The sequence below is a fragment of the Papio anubis genome, chromosome 13 (genome assembly GCF_008728515.1).
Source record: "Papio anubis isolate 15944 chromosome 13, Panubis1.0, whole genome shotgun sequence".
NCBI classification, from domain to species: domain Eukaryota; kingdom Metazoa; phylum Chordata; class Mammalia; order Primates; family Cercopithecidae; genus Papio; species Papio anubis.
In genome coordinates this window covers 28,755,550-28,771,001 of record NC_044988.1, presented here as the reverse complement: position 1 = coordinate 28,771,001, position 15,452 = coordinate 28,755,550, and the positions used below count along the sequence as shown (strand labels likewise).

The following is a 15,452-nucleotide window of genomic DNA, read 5'->3' as shown; positions in this document are numbered from 1 at the left end:
GATGGGGACAAGGGGCTCCCCAGGGCATCTGGAAGACAGCTCCTGCTAGATCACTACTCCCTCCCACCCAGCTGATGGGGAGAATCTCTAGTGGACCCATCCATTTTCTGGCTCTGTCTTATAGTCCATCCAGTGACACTGACATCTTCTGCTTTTTCCCAAGCTCCTCCCAGCCCCCTCCCCAGGCATCCCCTCTGTCAGGCAGTGAGGGTCTCCTTGGGAGGCAAGCAGCCAGTAAGGACAGTCAGGGCCACTTCTGGGTTGAGGGGAGGCTGATCCTGATCCAGAGGGTGTCCCGCTCGTGGGTCCTCCAATGCTCCATGTGATTCCCCACTCTTTCCACAGCGCGCATGCCACGACCTCCCCCTGGAACCCCCCACCTTAATTTCATCCCAACTCCTACCCACCCTCCAAGGCTGGCTGAGGTCTCACCTCCCCCAGGGGCTTCTTGACCATTTCCTAGCCCCAGATCATCTGTCTCCTCATACTCTCGGCTCTGGCTCTCATTTATTTAGTTCACAGCTAAAGCACATGGGCTATAGGCAGGCTGCCGGGACCCAGGCTGTGTGACCCTGGGCGACTTAGCCACAGTGTTCTTATGTGTAAAATGGGAATGCTCATTGTGCCTACCTTGGAGGGTTATTGTGAAAATTAAATGAACCGGGTCATAGGTTCAGCTGCATACTAAGAACTTCATACATCTTAGCTTTTCTCTGGAGAGCTTGGATTTTTCAGGTTAGTTTATTCTTATTTAACTTTACATAGTATACATATTGTCTTCTTAATGAGATTAGAGGTCCTCTGAGTGCTGTAAGTAAGCTATTGATGGTGCCTCTTTGTAGTCTTCATAGCACCTAGTCAGTAACCTACACACAGTAGGTGCTTAATACTTACTGTTTAAATACAATATAGTGATAGCAGTGTCATGTGGTCTGCAAAATAGATCATACCAAAATGTAAGTCATGGATCAGGATAACTCTCAAAGGCTTCTAGTTTCAGGTAGACTTTGCTGCAACACAAACTAGCCTAAAACGGCCTAAAAACAATGGCAATTTATTATCTCTCATGATTCTGCAGGTTGGCTGGGGAGTTCTGTTAGTTTGCAACATTTAGCTGGAGGGTCGGTGGGGCTGGAGGGTCCAAGATGGCCTCACTCATGTCTAGCCCTTGGTTCTGGCTGGTGGCTGGACTCCACGGTTCTTCTTCATGTGACTGCTCATGTTTCAATAGGCTAGACTAGGCTTCTTAATAGCATGGTGGTGACTCAGGATTTTTAAAATGTTATAATCAAAGGTATATTAACATCAACATCTATTTCTGGAACTTGCTGTGCCACTTTTGTCACACTCTATTGATCAAAGCAAATCACAAAGCTGGCCCCAATTCAAGGCGGTAGTGAAATAGACATCACCATTTGAAGGTAACACACCCTTAGTAAGAAGTTTGGTTAGCTTGTGAGATGACAATCTTCATAATCTTTCTACGTCATGCTTTACAGTTGAACAGTTGAACAAAGGTGTTCACAAGCATTTGCTATTTGAGCCTCATAACAACTCAAAATTCCTCTGAGGCAGGAAGGAGAGGTATACTATCTTTAAAATGTAGAGTAGAAGGCTAAGTTTGCACAGGTTCTTCAGAGTCACACAGCTAATTAATAGAATTGCACTCATGCGGCAATTTCCTTTTTTTGTTTTGAAATATTTCAGTCCTACAACAAATATAGAAAAATAATACTCACCCATGTATCTTCCACCTCGCTTAAGAAATAGGATATTTGCAATTCACTGAAGCTTCCTGAACATCAGTTACCAATCACATAGCCTTCATTTCCACATAACTGCTTTCTCTAGGATAATAGCCATCTTGGATTTGGTGTCTATCATGTCCATGCATAAAGTTACACATTTTCCACATATGTTTTGTTGTTGTTGTTGAGTTGTTTTTTGTTTTGTTTGTTTTTGTTTGTTTGTTTTAAGACAGAGTCTTGCTCTATCGCCTAGGCTGGAGTGCAGTGGCACAATCTCGGCTTACTGCAGCCTCCACCTCCCAGGTTCAAGTGATTTTTGTGCCTCAGTCTGCTGAATAGCAGGGATTATAGATGTGAACCACCAAGCCCGACTACTTTTTGTATTTTTAGTAGGGACAAAGTTTCACCATGTTGGCTAGGCTGGTCTCAATCACCTAACCTCAAGTGATCTGCCTGCTTTGGCCTCCCGAAGTGCTAGGATTACAGGCGTGAGCCACCGTGCCTGGCCTTTTTTCCACATAGGTTTTATCCATCAATTACAACTACCATATTTCATTGTTTCTAAGGCACATTTGTTTTTTCACATTTTCATCTCTCTGAAATCAGGATGTTGTCATCATTGGTGACATCTTCCAAAAGCAGTCAGCCAGATGGACGCTGCATCGTAACCATCATGGCCGTACCTTCTCCAACATCACAGGGACGAGAAACAAACTTGCAGAATTGCTGTCGAAAGTGTGGGAAAAGATTCTGGAGACAATGGCAGGGTACTGTTCTTACCTTGAGGAACAAAATGGCTATGAAGAGAGGGTAGAGGAAGAAGGGGTGGCAAATCAGAAATGTTTTAACAGGATTCCAGAAGTAGAAACCATAAGTAGATTAGCTGTACCTAACTGCAAAAATAGCTTGAGAGCACAATGCCAATGACTTTGTTCTTTTATAGATTCTTTTCAGAAATGCTTTATTACCAATACTCAATTTGGATGGAGGTTTTATTGTGCCGAAAAACACAGGCACCAGAAAAGAATTCTAAGAAGTCAGATGTTAAATGTGGAAAAATTTACAGAATACCTTAATTGATTATGTTACTTATATTTTCCTCTTTCATGAATGTATAAGAGTAATATATGGTTAAAAAACTGTCAAATCAGTGTTGAATTATAAGTGACAAGAAAGCATTTTGTCAGAGTTTAATTCTCAGCATTTTTTCTGCCTTAATGGTGCACAAAATAATAGTCTATCTTATAAACTTTATTTTTATTTATTTATTTACTTATTTATTTATTTATTATTTTTATTTTTTGAGACAGAGTTTCACTCTTCTTGCCCAGGCTGCAGTGCAATAGTGCCATCTCGGCCCACTGCAACCTCCATTTCCCTGGTTCAAGCGATTGTCCCACTTCATCTTCCCAAGTAGGTGGGATTACAGGCACGCGCCACTGCACCCTGCTATTTTTTGTATTTTTAGTAGAGACGGGGTTTTGCCATGTTGGCCAGGCTGGTCTTGAAATCCTGACCTAGGTGATCCGCCTGCCTCGGCCTCCCAAAGTACTGGAATTACAGGTGTGAGCCAGCCTGCCCAGCTATCTTATAAACTTCAGATAAATACTGTCAAATTGTATTTATAATTCTGTAAACCACACTTGTTTGCCTGACATTATGTTTTTGAGGTTTTTCAGTTTGCTAAATCTAGGCCTGGTTCATTCATCTTAACTACCATATAACATCCCATTGTATAAATATACCATGTTTTATGTACCCTTTTTATCCATTCTCCCATTTATGGGCATTTAGATTGCTTCCATTTTTTTAAATTTCAAAGAACATAGTTATGGGTATCTTGTACAGAGCTCCTTGTGAATAGAATTTCTGAATCACAGAGAATACACATCCCTGACTTAATACACATTCTCAAATCATTCTACAATGTGTCACATTTGCAATCTGATTGTTCCTGTACAAGAGGTCCTGATTTCAAGGGCCTCTTCATTGAACTTCCAACCTCCTCTCTAATTCCCTCTAACTTACTCCCTTACATAGCCCAAGTGACCACTAAAACACACAGAAGATCAAATCATATCTCAGCTTTCAACCTTCCCATGGATTTCCACTGTGATTTCTAACAAGACCGCAATGACTCACTGGGCCCTGACTTTGCTCCAGAGCCTCAGCTCTTGCTGTCCCTACATCTGACCAGACCCACCCTCAACATTACAACTAACGCTTCAGAATCTTCTCAGCTCCTTTTCCACAAAAGTCCTTTCTCTCACCCTCTGTATACACCATTTTCTCTCCTTGGAATGCTCTTTCTATTAAAACCACTCCTGCCCCACGTAAGCCCAAATTTCCCTAATTAACTCTATTCGCCATTCCATGTCTAAATGTAGTCACCTCTTTTCCCTGGGAGCCTTCTTTGGCTCCCACTCCCCCGACACCCACCATCATCACTGGAGTAAGTACCTTTTCCATATCCTCTGTAGCATATTTGACAGGCACTCCCCCATCACAGCATCATCACACAGTGTAAAATCACCTCTTCGCTGGTTTTACTCTCCTTCTAGACTTTAAAGTCCCCAAATTGAAAAGGAGGAGAACAGTGTCTATCTTGTTCACTGTTGTATTCTTACCCAATATGCAGTTTACACGGCACTCGTAAATACTGTGTTTGTTGGATAAACAAGCACATGAAGCAAGTCAGCGCTTGAATCCAGATCATTTGACTCCAGTTCCTTGCATTTTCTCCTACAGGTTCCCATTTCATCCAAGACAACTTCTCTTCCTAAAACACAAATTACTACACAAGCCAGGATGAGGGGGAAATGCCAGAGATAAAATTTGGAATTGGGGTGACAAATTATAAAAATTCCTCTAGGTTTGACTGCAACTTCAAGCCTTGTAAGTGGTCTCTTGGGTCTAGGCATGCCATTTACAGCATGAGGAGGGAGGGAAGGAAGGAGTCCACTGGGATGGTCCTGTTTGCAGCCACCTGTAATGCACAGCTTGGGTAATGGAAAGTACATCTGGAGATGTTTGAGAAGCAACCAGCCATTCCCAACATAGGATAGAAACAAAATGGAAAAGGTTAAAGTTAACATGGAGAGATTCAAAATCATTTGGAATTATTTCAAAAGGAAGCCCTGTAGTTTTTGACATATATGTATTTTAAGACAAAAAATGAATTTGCCAGATCCTGAGAGCTCTCTCTTACATCAAGAAAAATGAAAATATGTTTTGTTTTTAAAATGCCTACATCAACTATGGGTCTTCAACTGAATCATAATATACTGAATTTAGGAAGACAACAACTTCCTTCTGAGTTAAACATCAGAGACTGGCATCCCCTAAGTCAGTGGTTCCTAAACTCTAGCATGCATCTGAATCACCAAGAGACTTACAACAACACAAATTGCTGCCCCCACACACCTCTGAGAGTTTCTTATTCACTAGGTCTGGGTAAGGCAGGAAATTTGCATTTCTAAAAAGTTCCTAGAACCATTAAAAAAAGGATGAAGTATTAACACATGCAACAACATGGATGAACCTCCAAAACATTACGCTAAGTGAAAGAAGCCACGTATGTAAAGTCATAGATTGTATGATTCAATTTACATGAAACACCTAGAATAGGCAAATCCGTAGTGATGAAAAGTAGATTCATGGTTTCCAGAGGCCAAGGTGAGGGGGGAACAGGGACTGACTACTTAATGTGGATAGGCTTTCCTTTTGGAGTAATGAAAATATTTTGCAACTAGATAGAGGTGATGGTTGCATAACACTGAGAATGTACTAAACATGAGTGGATTGTTCACTTTGATTGTATGTCATGTGAATTTTACCTCAACAACAACAAAAAGTTTCTAGGTAATGCTGATATGGTCCAGAGACCATGCTTTGAGAAGCACTGACTTTAGTTACAAGCACAGAGAAGAGACTGAAGTAAGCCAACTTCCAAAATGGATGGAAGCCTCCACGTGTAATCCAGCAAGCCTGTCTACAGAACTCAGGAAGGCTGAAACAGGCTGTTGCACTGGAAATCTTCGCTCTCAGTTTGGGCTTGGACCAATAGCTGGCAGCCACTTTCACATTCCAAATTGAAGTCCTGAACCACCCAAGCAAAGGAGGGGGCTGAATAATCCAGTTGTACTCATCTCAGCTGACCAATCACCTCTGGCTTATAAAGAGGAATTTAAGGAGTGAGGGAAAGTTGGCAAATGGATGGAGAATTTCTTTGGATATAGTCACTGGCATTCTTGAGGCTGCCCTCATGCCTTGGGGAAGGAGTTAGAATTCTTCCCTTTTCACTTCACATGTGCCCATCTACCGATCTCTGGACACTGTTTGTAGGGCTAGGGCCATTAATCTTTTTAAAGAACTGGAGGAGGTGAAGACCATTTCAATCCCACTGCAATATGTAAAAAGAGAGATGGACCTGGAGCCAGAACAATGAAGCTGGAAGATGGGAATAAGAGTGACTCCTTCACAGGGCTTTTGTGAGAACTAAACAAGATAACCTTTGAAAGCACTATAATATGCTTTATGTATCATGGTTATTATTTTCCACAGTTAGAATGTTGCTAGCACAGGGTGCAGACAGTGGGATCTTCCATCCACTGAGATCTTTCTCTAAGTGTATTAGCCTACTCCACATGTCTCCTCGTTTCTCACTATGTGTTTTAAATGGAATCAACAGACCAACTCATTCAAGTATTTTATTTGTTCTGGGAGGCTTTCTATTCCCTGTTTTTAAGAGAGCTTGCCTGGTAGTGTTCTGTGAGGCTGCCATTACATCAAGGTAGTTTCCCACATGGCACACTCCTCATGCCTTTGCACACACGGCCTGTGCCCTCTGCCTAGAATGCCCTTTGTTGGGCTCACACCATTTACTCTTCAAAACCGCAAATGAATATCAGCTTTTCTGCAAAGCCTTCCCTCATCCTGTCCCAACTGTCACCCCACCATAAATGCCTGCCCCTTAACATTTTGTCTCCATTGCAGGACTTATCACACTGGACCATCCACGTGTGTTTTCTCATTTTTCCCTCCTTCTGTATGCCATAATCAGCTTGAGGGAAGGAACCAGGTGCAACTCCTGATGCATAGTAGTTGCATCCAAGTATCTGCGCCAAAAGTATCTGCAAAAAGGACTGATGGATAACAAATGATGCTCATAGGACCTCCTGCTGAGAGACGTGGTGAAATCATTTAGAGCCAAGATTTTTCAGTCTACTTCTAGAAGTTAAGCCAGAAAATATGGGTACATTTTATTTTTTGAAACTTTCCATGGCAATAAGACACCACCGCAAAGTTAGAAGATATTTGACAAACGGGAACATTTTGAAAATTATGTCACAAAAGGTTAATGTTCCTAATATATAAAGAAATACTAAACATAGAGAAGAAAAAACCAATAATCCTATAGAAAAGTTGGGGGGGAGTGGAAGGAGTAACAAGTAGACAGACCAGATAAGAATTATCAGTGGTTTGTAAACTTATTATTATAAGATGTTCAACTTTACTCAGAATTAGGAAAATGCAAATTAAAACTCTCTGGGGAGAACATTTTTTACCTACCAGATGAACAAGAATATTAATGTTTAGCAAAATGCTTTATGGCAAGGTTATGGGGAAACTGGCATTCTCATATGTTGCTGGAGGAAATGCCAAACATTAGAAACATTATAGGAGGGATCTTGTAGCATCTTCTGCACACTCCTTCACCCTTTGACCTAGTAAACACACTTGTAGAAATCTATCCCAAAGTTACACTGCAAAAATACAAAGGCAACAAAGGTGTATGTGGAAACTATTGTTCATTGCAGCTCTATTCATAACGGCAAAAGAATGGAAAGACCAAAATGCCCAAATATAAAAAATTATTTGATGAAGCTAGACAAATATACTCAATACAGTGCTATACAGCTGTGAAAAAGAATAACAAATATCTCTATATAATCTATGGGATCATCTCCAGGATATATCCCATATATCTGGAATCCCCTCAGAGCACCTTCCTTTGAAATAGGCAAGAATAATTAAACCTCTCGTACAACAAAATCCAAATAATACTTTCCCCTCAAGGAGTGGGGCAGAGCCCTCTATCCCTTAAGTGTGGGCTGCAAATGGTGACTTTCTTGCAAAGCATACAATATGGAAAGAACAGAAAAAAGGGAACCTTAGCATGGAAAGACCTGACAGACACTACCTCATCCAGGTGACCAAGGTCAACATCAACAGTGATCAGTCATGTTGATAGTACATGTCCCTGATAAGATGTGGTGAGAATGGCATTTTCCCTCTGTGGCCTTCCTCCCAAAACCCATATTCCCAATCTAGCAGGAAAACATTTGATAAGCCACAGTAGAGGGACATGATACAAAATACCCAACTAGTACTTCTCAAAACTGTCAAGGTCAGACTGGGCACAGTGGCTCACGCCTATAATCCCAGTACTTTGGGAGGCTGAGGCGGGCAGATCACCTGAGGTCAGGAGTTCGAGACCAGCCTGACCAATATGGAGAAACCCTGTCTCTTCTAAAAATACAAAATTAGCTGGGCAGGGTGGTGCATGCCTGTAATCCCAGTTACTCGGGAGGCTGAGGCAGGAGAATCATGTGAACCCGGGAGGCGGAGGTTGCAGTGAACTGAGATCATGCCATTGCACTCCAGCCTGGCTAACAAGAGCAAAACTCTGTCAAAACAAAAACAGAAACAAAAATGTCAAGGTCATCAAAACCAAGGAAAGTGGCAACTGTCACAGTTAGAGGAGCCTAGGGAGACAAGGATGACCAAATGTAATGTGATATCATGGCTGGGATCCTGGGACAGAAACCATGCATTAGGTCAACACTAAGGAGCTCTGAAGAAACTATGGACTTCAACTAGTAACAGTGTATAAATATTGGTTCATTAGTTGTGACAAATGTACTATACTAATAATGTAAGATAGTAATAACAGGGGAAACTGCATGAAGTGTGTATGAGAACTGGATCTGCTATCTTTGAAATGCTCCATAAATTTAAAACTATTCTAAAACAAAAACTGGATTCTAAAAAGTGTCACTTTTCAAACTTGGCTGTAGCTTTAAAACATGTAAATATATAGTCCCTGTGACCCAAAGAGTCCACTGTTAGGAATTCACCTTTCAGATATCTTGCAGACATACTTCTGAGCTTTGTGTACAAGCATTGTATTCATTGGAACACTGTAATACCAAAAACAGAAAAAGGAAACAATTTAAATTCTATTAGCAGTAAGCTTGTTAAGTAAATTATGGTATATTCATGTGACACACTGAAAAATAAAAATGAGGTAGGTACAATGTGAAAGGAGTTCCATAATATGTTAAGGGAAAAAAATCAAGGCACAGAACATTCTGCACAGTAAAATCCCTCTTGTATAGATAAATAATTTTTAAAAGATAAAATATAGATCTATTTTTGTATACTGATATACACATGAAAGATTTCCTGGAGAGATACTAGAAAACTATACACAGTTGTTACTTCTGAGTTTGGAACTGGTGCTACAGGGTGGGGAGGGTCTTTTAACTCTTTCATCTACTGTTGAACTTTGTGTGCGTGTATTTTAATTTTTAAAAATCATCATCCTTTTGGATTACAACTAGTCTAGCTTCAGGATTATATACAGCTAAAACTGAAGAGAGGATTTGAGAGGATCTGCATCTCCATGCTATACTTTTTGAGTGTTTCCAAGAAACCCAGATTGATATTAACCTCTGTCACATTACCCTTTTTTTTTTTTTTTGAGATGGAGTCTCGCTCTGTCACCCTGGCTGCAGTGCAACGGTTCAGTCTTGGCTCACTGTAGCCTCTGCTTCCCAGGTTCAAGCGAATCTCCTGCCTCAGCCCCCTTGAGTAGCTGGGACCGGAGGTGTGCACCACAACACCCGGCTAATTGTATTCTTTTAGTAGAGATGAAATTTCACCAGGTTGGTCAGGCTGGTCTTGAACTCCTGACCTCAGGTGATCCACCTACCTCAGCCTCCCAAAGTGCTCGGATTACAGGTGTGAGCCACCGCACCCAGCCAACATTACCCATTTTTTATGGTTAACTTTATGTGTCAACTTCACTGGGCTAAGGGATGCCAGGATAGTTGGTAAAATGTTATTTTTGTGTGTGTCTGTGAGGGTGTTTCTGGAAGAGTTTAGCATTTGAATTAGTAAACTGAATAGAGAAGATTATCTTCACCAATGTGGTTGGGCATCATCTAGTCCATGGAGGGTCCAAATAGAACAAAAATGTGGGGGAAAAGACAAATTTGCTCTCTTCTTAAGCTGGGACATTCATATTCTCCCGTCATTGGACATCAGCGTTCCTGGTTCTCTGGCCTCTGGACACAGACTGGGACTTCCACTAACCATACCCTGGTTCTCAGGCCTTTTGATTCAAACTGATTCAGACTAAACTTATACCACCAGCTTTTCTGGTTGTCTAGCTTGCAGATGTCAAATCGTGGAAGTACTCAGCCTCCATAATTATGTGAGCCAACTCTTGTCATAAATACATGTGTATACATACACATACATGTTAGATTCTGTTTCTCTGGAGAATCCTAGTATGCCATTAAAGCATTAACATTAATTATCAATTGGATGCTGTCATCTTAGAAATCTAAGAGGGATCTTCTGAGAAACTGGATATGAGAGATCTGCCTTCTGATGAGTGCATGCAAATGAGCAGGCGGGAGACTGGCACATGGGGTGGACGAGCAAATGTTTCCAAGGGATAGGCTGTTAAGAGGTGAGTCTGGGTTGACGGGGGGACACATTAGATCATGAGTTACTTGATAAGGCAGAGGAGGCTACAGATACAGGATGATGTGATTTGAAGGAGACAGGCCACAAGGGAAGAGCCTAATATTTACCTTAGTAGACTATTGAGCAGTTTTATCTAGCTCAGTGATTCTCAACTTCAGAGGTACATTAGAATCACCTGGGGAAGCTTTTTAAGGCTATGTTCTTCAACAGGGAAATAGAAAAACAAATTGTAGCACATCTATATGGAGTAACACTCAGCAATAAAAATGAACTATGGACACACTGTATCAACCAAACTGATGAATCTCAAATGCATTATGCTAAGTGAAAGAAGCCCACACTGAAAAACTACATACTGCATGATTTCATTCCCCTGTCATTCTGGAAAAGACAAGACTATAGGAAAAGAAAACATATCAACACCTGCCAAGAGCTTCGGGTGCGAGGACAGTTTGACTACAAAGGAGCATAAAAGAATTTGGGAGAAGGCATGGACCTGTTCCATATGGATTGTAATAGTTACATGACTGTATGCATGTGGCAAAATTTATAAAACTGTACGCTAAAGAAGATGAATTTTATTGCATATAAATTATACTTTAATACAAAAGGCCTTCCCCCAAATATTATAATTCGTTTGGTCTTGGGTGGAGCCTACAGATTATTTTTTAAAAGCTCCTCAGATGGAAAACATCTGCTTTGGTCTAAGATGGAGTATCAGGGAGTGGATTTTCCCTCCTACCTGAGTCAACCAAAAAAAAAAAGAAAAAGAAAAGCAGACAAAGTATATGAAACAATGGGCTTTAAGACACTGACTATCTGGCAACCGAGGATGGTGAACCCTGCAATTTGGAGGTGATGGAATATTGCTTTTTATCTTGATTGTAGGGATTATTCCATGGGTATACATACATATTAAAACTTAGCAAATCGTACACCTTTTATATGTGTAGTTTATTGTACATCAATCATGCACCATTAAAGACAGTTTTCTTTAAGTTCCCCAGGTGATTCCAAACATATAGCCAGAGTTAAGAACCATCAGCCCCAACATATAACCTTACTTGGCCCTGGAATCTAACATCATAAGATTCTAATCATCTGAACTCAGTGTAATGTGATTGAAGCACATACAATGTTAAAGTTTATTACAAGACATACTTTACTTAAGCAGAACTCATTTTAGGAACTAAGTTCACACTTGCAGGAATAGTATTTTTTGTCAATGAATCTTTTAATAGTGATTGACATCACTGTTTAAAAAAAGAGAGAGAGAGAGAGGCTAGGACCTTAACTGGAAAGATTTTTAAATGTTAGAACAAAATACATTAATAACAACTTCTAGCAAACTTAGAATATGCACAAAAAGCCTTAAAATTGTTCATAACATTTAACCCAGAATTTAAACTAAGGACATAAGAAAAGAGCACAAGTGTGCCACTTCAGAAATGCTATAATAGCAGGAACATGGGAATCTAAAACAACAACAAAAAAGAAGTGGCAAAATTTATTTGAATTTACGTGAATTATGGTACGTGAGTAAAAAGAGTAGTACAAGACCATCTAAAATAATATTGTATAATAGTATCTAATGATATTATTAGATACGATATTAGCCCGAGGCTGCAGCAGCGCATCCCCGCTCCAGTGCCCACCAACACCCATGGCGCGAGGGCTTGGCTCTGAGGGGGCTAGGAGCCCGGGTGCCCTGGAGTGAGGGGTCCCAAGAGTGGGCTCTGGAGGCTGTGGAGGCGACGCCGGAGAGGATGTAGCCTCAGCAGGGAGCGGATCTTGTGAAGATGGTTTGGTTGGCTTGGAGATTTGGAGATCTGATGCCACGATGAGGACTCACACACAGGGGTGCTCCCAGTGTGTTTTTCATATATTTGCTTTGCGTTGTGTCAGCCTATGTCACCGACAAGAACCCAGAACTCATGATTCCCTTCACCAATGCCAACTATGGCAGCCACCCCATGCTGTACTTCTCCAGGGCAGAGGTGGCGGAGCTGCAGCTCAGGGTAGCCAGCCCACATGAGCACATTGCAGCCCACCTCATGGAGGCTGTGCACACGATGCTGTCCAGTCCCTGGGAATACCTCCCTCCCTGGGATCCCAAGGACTACAGTGCCCGCTAGAATGAAATCTATGGAAACAACTTGGGTGCCTTGGCAATGTTCTGTGTGCTATATCCTGAGAACACTGAAGCCTGAGACATGGCCAAAGTCTACATGGAGAGGATGGCAGCACAGCCTAGTTGGTTGGTGAAAGATGCTCCTTGGGATGAGGTCCTGCTTGCTCACTCCCTGGTTGGTTTTGCCACTGCTTATGACTTCTCGTACAACTACCTGAGCAAGATACAACAGGAGAAGTTTCTTGAAGTGATTGCCAGTGCCTCGGAGTATATGTATGAAACTTCATACAGGAGAGGATGAGGATTTCAATACCTGTACAATCATCAGCCCACCAACTGAATGGCTTTGCTCACAGGATGCCTAGTCCTGACGAATCAAGGATATCTTCAAGAAGCCTACTTATGAACCAGACAAGTTCTGACCATCGTGAAGAAATCTCTGGTCTTGCTCAGGGAGGTGATGGATGGCTCCCTCTATGAAGGAGTTGCGTATGGCAGCTACACCACTAGATCCCTCTTCCAATACATGTTACTCATCCAGAGGCACTTTGACATCAACCATGTTGGCCATCCGTGGCTTAAACAACACTTTGCATTTATGTATAGAACCATCCTGCCAGAGTTTCAAAGGACTGTGGCTACTGTAGACTCAAATTACAACTGATTTTATGGTCCAGAAAGCCAATTAGTGTTCCTTGATAAATTTGTCATGCGTAACGGCAGTGGTAACTGGCTAGCTGACCAAATCAGAAGGAACCATGTGGCGGAAGATCCAGGAACACCGTCCAAAAGGCAGCACTGGTGCACTCTGCACACAGAATTTCTCTGGTATGATGCCAGCTTCTCTGGTATGATCAGTTCCTTCTCCAGACTTTGGCACCCCCACACTGCATTATTTTGAAGACTGGGTGTCGTGACTTATGGAAGTGCACTACCACCTGAAATCAATAAATCTTTCCTCTCCTTCAAGTCTGGAAAACTAGGGGGACATGCAATATGTGACATTGTCCACAGAAACAAATACAAAGATTGGATCAAAGGATGGAGAGATTTTAATGCAGGGCATGAATACTATGATCAAAACTCATTTAGTTTTGCTCCCAATTGTGTGCCTTTCATTAATTATGGAGGCTCTGTACGGGTCAAAGTACACCTTCTTCAACAATGTTTTGACGTTTTCCACAGCTGTGTCAAAGAGCTGCTTTTCTCCCTGGAAGGGTCAGGTCACAGAAGACTGCTCATCAAAATGGTCTAAATACCAGCATGACCTAGCAGCTAGCTGCCAGGGGAGAATGGTTGCAGCAGAGGAGAAAAATGGGGTGGTTTTCATCTAAGGAGAAGGTGTGGGAGCTTATAACTCCCAGTTCAACCTGAAGAACATTCAGAGGAATCTGATCCTCCTACATCCACAGCTGCTTCTCCTTGTAGACCAAATACACCTGGGAGAGGAGAGTCCCCTGGAGACAGCAGCGAGCTTCTTCCACATTGTGGATGTTCCTTTTGAGGAGACTGTGGTAGATGGTGTCCATGGGGCTTTCATCAGGCAGAGAGATGGTCTCTATAAAAAGTACTGGATGGATGATACTGGCTACAGCAAGAAAGCAACCTTTGCCTCAGTGACATATCCTCGGGGCTATCCCTACAATGGGACAAACTATGTGAATGTCACCATGCACCTCTGAAGTTCCATCACCAGGGTAGCTTACTTCTTCATAGGGTCATCTATAGATGTTCAGAGGTTCACCATCCACGGAGACTCTCAGCAACTGGATGTGTTCGTAGCCACCAGCAAACATGCCTATGCAACATACCTGTGGACAGATGAGGCCACAGGACAGTCTGCCTTTGCACAGGTCATTGCTGATTGTCACAAAATTCTGTTTGACTGGAATTCAGCCATCAAGAGCAGCATTGTCCCTCAGGTGAAGGACTATGCTGCTGTTGTGGAACAGAACCTGCAGCATTTTAAGCCAGTGTTTCAGCTGCTAGAGAAGCAGATACTGTCCCGAGTCTGGAACCAGCTAGCTTTAGGAAGACTGCTGACCACCTGCTGACATTTTCAGATAAGAAACAGGCTGAGGAGGCCATCAACAGGATTTCTGCCATAACACAGCAACAGCAGCAGCAAAGCAAGTCAAAGAAAAACTGAAGGGCAGGCGAACGCTCTAAATTTGTGGATACTGTTCCTGATACTTTTGCACAGATTGAGGTCAGTGAGAAAAAGATTAGACAGAAAGCTCAGATTCTGGCACAGAAAGAACTACCCATAGATGAAGATGAAGAAAAACCTTTTAGATTTTGCAGATGTAACATACGAGAAACATAAAAACGGGGGTTTGATGAAAGGCCGGGTTGGACAGGCATGGATGGTGACAACCACTCATAGCAGGGCCTCATCACTATCTGTTTCCTACACCAGGTTGTTCCTCATCCTGAACATTGCTATTGTCTTTGTCATGTTGGCAATACAACTGACTTATTTCCAGAGGGCCCAGAACCTACATGGCCAAAGATGTCTTTATGCAGTTCTTCTAATAGATAGCTTGTATTTTATTGTGGTTGTACTTTTCTTGTTTCCAACCTTAGTGTTAGCCCTGAAGCTATAAATTGCCCAGTCATTTTGTGATCACAAAAGTCTATGCAAAAAAAAATTTTATTACCCCAGTTTATCAGATTTTTTCCCTCACATTCATTTTAACAAATTAAGGGAAGATATATTGACACAAGAAAGCAAGAACATGGAGAAATTGGAGCAGGAAAGGAATTTATCAAAGCAATAGAAATAGCTTGGTAGT

General features: G+C 41.8%; 1 pseudogene; it reads left to right on the top strand.

The window, feature by feature from the left end:
- Positions 1–12,351: 12,351 nt before the first annotated feature.
- Positions 12,352–15,243, top strand: LOC101024291 (annotated as a pseudogene).
- The last annotated feature ends 209 nt before the right edge of the window (positions 15,244–15,452 follow it).